Source organism: Vidua chalybeata, chromosome 5, assembly GCF_026979565.1.
Source record: "Vidua chalybeata isolate OUT-0048 chromosome 5, bVidCha1 merged haplotype, whole genome shotgun sequence".
In the NCBI taxonomy this organism is placed as follows: Eukaryota; Metazoa; Chordata; class Aves; order Passeriformes; family Viduidae; genus Vidua; species Vidua chalybeata.
The window spans coordinates 54,580,653-54,585,727 of record NC_071534.1 but is presented as its reverse complement, the minus strand read 5'-3'; the positions used below and the strand labels follow the sequence as shown (position 1 = coordinate 54,585,727).

The 5,075-nt window shown below is 41.7% G+C and overlaps 1 long non-coding RNA gene across 2 annotated transcripts; it reads right to left on the bottom strand.

Annotated features, from left to right (window-relative positions):
• Window positions 1-2,389: 2,389 nt before the first annotated feature.
• Window positions 2,390-3,432, bottom strand: LOC128788802 (uncharacterized). Of its 2 annotated transcripts, none has more exons than XR_008431209.1 (3): window positions 3,362-3,432; window positions 3,095-3,244; window positions 2,390-2,475 (listed from the first exon to the last, which is right to left on the bottom strand). It is a non-coding gene; the product is annotated as an uncharacterized LOC128788802 (long non-coding RNA). The 2 variants fall into 2 exon arrangements; XR_008431208.1 differs by having other exon boundaries at window positions 3,357-3,429.
• Window positions 3,433-5,075: the final 1,643 nt, after the last annotated feature.

Genomic DNA, 5,075 nt, shown 5'->3' with positions numbered 1-5,075 from the left:
CCATGCCAATTTGTTTTCTCACTGTATGTTCTGAAAGGACTGATCCAACAGATGTGCTTTAACAGATGTGTTTCTTGCCCATAAAAACAGATTCTTAAATATAAAAACCACAGTAGTGATTTTCTTCAAAAATCTGTGTTGGTGTCATCACCCCATAGAGGTGAAATGGTTAAGATTAAAAGGTTAAGCTGGAGGTCAAAATGATACCGCTGGGGAAGGACATCCTCTTGGCTTCCAGCAAACAAAATATTCTGGACCATGAGGTATAACAGGCAGGCAGAAGTCACAGCAAGTAGATGTCTGAAATGTAAGAAATTCTGAAGAGACATCAGTGAGGAGGGTACACTTCTTACAATGAAATCCACAGATCTGATTCAGTTAGAAGTCTAAACTTCATATTCAGCGCCCAAACATAATGCTGGGAATATAAGGTGTTTGAATACTTCCAGGTGTAAACCACACAGCAAGGGCAGCCAAGGAGAGTTTGTGCCACCTGCACCTTTGGAGGTATTACAACCCTCAAGCCCCAGCTGTACAGAGCCCTGGGCAGCCTGCTCCAGGATGTCCTGCCAGAACAAGAGGGTTGGATGTGGTGACCTCCCTTGGCCCGCACCACCACCAGCTGTTCTGTGACCCTCAGGCAATGCCTGCTGTTTGGGATGACCAGGGCCAGGCCAGGGACTGGGAGCCATGGCTCCAGGGGCCTCAGGGCAGGGCCAAGCAGCCAGGGCCCATCAGCAGGGCCATCAGGGCAGAAGGAGAAAGCTGCGGTGGGACAGGGACAGGCAGAGACCAAGCCAGGCCTGTGGCATTGCGTCGTTTTCCCTGGTCCCGGGCAGCTCCGGAGAGCTTGGAATGGCGTAGCTTCTCAGCGGGACCGGGGTGCCGCTTGTCCCAGGCGCTGCTGCATTCCGCACACCAGGGTGGGGCTGGCCGCGCTCTGGAGCCGGCGCGGGGACGAGACAAAGAGGGAAGGAATGTCCAGTCTGTCCGTGTGGTCAGCTGGAAAGCTTTTATTGCCACGTGGAGCTGTGATGGAGAACCGCGACCGCTCCCTAGAGCCGTGTGGATAAAATGGCACTGGGGCCAAGGGCGTGCGGGGTTTTATAGGGGGTGGGCCAACAGGGGTGGAAGCCCCCCTTGCCCAATGGGGACAGGCAACAGGAGAGTGAAGTGGACCAGGGTAACCAACGGGGACACAACAGGGGCGGATACGGGGCTCTGGGGCAAACGGGGTTGCTGACACCAAACTCTCTGGAGTGGACAGGGGTTGGTTACAGGACTGGCATGGTGATGCTCTAATGGTAAGTAACCGGGAGCAGACCACCGAGGGGAGGGGGAAACACAGGGGGTGCACAGGGGTACACAGAACTGGCTAACTAACACATATCAGAACCCCTAATCTGAACCCAAACCCGGCATGCAATACAGGTCCATGGCTAAGGGGCAGTAGGCAAGAGTCTCAGCTGGAAGTGTCCCCAGTGGGTTGGGGGACAGCCCTGGCCATGGCCACCTCATGGTGTCCAAGAGCATGTCCCAGGGTCACAGTAGGGAAGGCGCCACCCTCAGCAGCACCAGCTCTCAGTTGGTCATGAGTCCCAGCAGCCAAAACTCCTTCCACCTGTGAGGTAAGGGAAGTCTCCTGGTAAGCCCAGTCTCACTGGGCTGCCAGTGGAAGCAGTAATAAAGCAATACTTTAATTTTCCCAGTAGTTAAGTGACACGAAATCTGGTATTACATTCTTCAATGCCTCTCCCTGCCATGTCTGAGAAACTGCAGATCTCAGCCAAGAACAGTAATGGGAATTCACAGGCAATACTGTGCTGTAGAAATGAAGAAAAGAGATGGGCTGAAACAGGGTGAGAGACAGTTCAAGGGTATTATTGTACTTGATAGGCAGGTCAGGCTGAGACAGAGGAGGTCCCTTAAGTTAAAAAAAAAAAAAAACACAAAATACAAAGTGTTTCTTTTCAGTGATAAAGGGCATTTGAATGAGTTGCTTGGGGACACTAAGTGAGCCTGCCTAAATGCACTTTGGGAAAGGGAAACTGTGGTGAAATTAATTCAAATCCTCTGTGCTTTATACTCAAAGGTCATGCCACGGTGAAGTCAATGCCATGGTGTGGCTGCAGTTTCTGACCGAAGAAACCATTTCAACACAGAGCTTTCTAAGCTTCAAAGAGCACCTACACAATTTCAAATGTCAAATTGATATGTATAATGTCAAATGGTAGCAGTGGACTACACTTCTGAATTCCAGGCCTAGATTTTTTACTTTTACCTTTGGAGAATACTGGCTGCAATATAAACAAACAACAGCAACTAACAGATTTATATGCATTTGAAAGCAGTTGCGTAGCAACATCTTCAGAGCTATCTTCCTCCTTCTTGGAAATTTATTACTGTCAGATAGACTGGTAGGATTAATTACCTGTTTTGCTACCTTTTCTCTCTCATGTACTTCAGAATTCATATCTGGAAAAAATGGGATTTTTCAAAAAATATTTTCAATTTCTCTAAAAACCCAAACTCTTATCACACTAAATACAAAGTAAGGCATGTAGGAAATGTAGAGGCTACAGCCATCATACTCTGTTGGTGGTTATAACAGTAAAGTGGAAACATACAAGGCTGGTCTCCAGTCCCTGCCATAATCCTGATCATGAATTTTCCAAATCAGAGGTAATAAATTCAATAGATTATTGAATAAGGAAAATTAGTCATATAATTTCCCACATATTATGTGTAAACTACTCATTATTGATTACATTACTATGCTACTGTATTTCCGAGTAATATGGAACAGATGTCTCTCACTAAGATTTTCAGCTGAGAAACCACCCTATCAAAACTGGGAAACAGATTCTATGAACAACTTCAGTTTTAACAACCTTACAGTTTTTGTAGAAAAATAACATAATAGTTCATTAAAAATTCTTATCTACTTATTACTGAAGATTTATTCCCAGACTATGACTGATATTAAACTTCAGTAAACAGAGTTTGCATGTGCCTAGCATGGCAAATGAAGAGCTTGTTTCTTAATTGTTCCAAATCAGAACATCAGAACACCAAACAAGTAAAGGATGTGGACCTGTTAGAGTGAGTCCAGAGAAGAGACACTAAGATCAGAAGGCTGGAACACCTCTCATATGAAGACAGGCTGAGAAAGTTGTGGCTGTTCAGCTCGGAGAAGAGAAGGCTCTGGGGAGAGCTGAGAACAGCCTGAGAACATAACTCCCTCCTACAAGGGAGACAGAGAGGGACATGTTACAACAGCATGTAGTGATAGGACAAGGAAGAATAGCTTCTAACTGAAAGAGGGTAAGTTTAGATTTTATATTAGAAGGAAATACTTTACTATGAAGGTGATAAGACACCAGCAGAAGACCCAGGGAAGTTGTGGATGTCCCTCCCATGGAAGTGTTCAGGGCCAGATTGAACCAGGCGATGAGCAACTTGGTCTAACCAAAAACAAGTTCTAAGGAGTTTAGAACTAGATGGTTTCTAAGGTCCCTTCCAACCAAACCTATGATTCTATGATGCCATGATTGTGTTCCACGGATTCTGTTACAACCACCGTCAGCAGAGATGATCAGTGCTGGAGTTGGACTTTGGATCTCTGTTCATATACTGTTCACATACAGGCATCAGTTGAAAATATCTTGTTCATTGGCTACATGAGTAATGGAGATGAGTATCATGAGTAATCTTTAACCACCAAAACAAATAACATTCTTAGGTATTGTTAGCAAAACTCATCTTCTTCATTCTCAGACACTAACATTTGTGCTTCATTGTAAAATGCAGAGACTCCTGTACTAGGCTAAGACTAACATACTAAGTTTCTCTATGAACTATTCTTCATGATAGGCAGTCCTGAGCACAGTGGAAAACCATCAATGCACAGAAGATCTGGCCTTTAGTGCTACACTTAATTGGTTTTAAAATACAACAGACACAGAAATTAATTTGGATCTTCATTATCCCTTTATTTAATTTTTTTAATGTTGGATTAAATAATTTTAATAATACTATAATTCATTTATTTTTAAAGACAAATAAGATATGAAGAGAAACAAAATAAAAAATGAAGGTTTAAATCATGTTTATTAAAACATAGCATTTCATGTCTATCCAAGTAACTTTTTTTATGAGCTAAAATTTGTTGATGGTTAAAAAAGAGAGCTTTACATACAGAAGTTTTGGTCTATCCTATAAAAGTAAAATATTCCTGATGTAAAGAATCAGGACATACTATTAGTCTCTTGCTGATGTATTTTATGTTTTCTTCTGTGGATTGCTAAAGTGTAAAAGACAAACCAATCTCTTTTACTTGGATTATTTCTTCCTACATTCATAAGACAAACAATCATCTATCCATGTCCCAGCTGGTCAGCTGCTTGATTCTTGGGTCAGTCAAATGTATATATTTTTGTCTGACTCTTCTTTCTTTTGTAATTTTTCAAACCAAGCTCCAAAACATAGGTTTGCCTTAACAAGCCTTTCAATTTCATTTCATAGCCAAGTGTTATCTTTCTTCTGACTCCATTCAACAGATCTCCCAGGATATTATTTTTATGTTAAAAAGTTCTTTCTGAAGTAACTTTACAGTTTATTTTTATATTGTTTTCAGCTAAATACAACTGTGCTCTAAATACAGCAGTACTGTGTATCCATAACTGCACAGAAATAGATCAAAACCAGAATTTCAGTAGATATTTTCTAACATAACTTTCACGCAGAGAAAAAGTCTAAGTAATTAAAAAATAACTACATATATCTGGAAAGAACTACATATATCTGCAAAGATATAATAAGTTCTACTCAGTTTCAAAAAATAACATAATGAACTACTTAGCTCCAAATCTCTTTGAAATTGAAATGAATACTGACAACTTTAAACACTTTTAAGATTTACCGATTCTTAATCAGATTACATGCAACACATTTTGTTACCACTTATATCTGTATGTTTATTTCTTCAGTTCCTGTAGATCTGCAAGGTTTTACCAGTTAAATTGTATTTGCTCTCCACAAATGATCTGGAGGACTCAGATCAGCAATGCCAAATT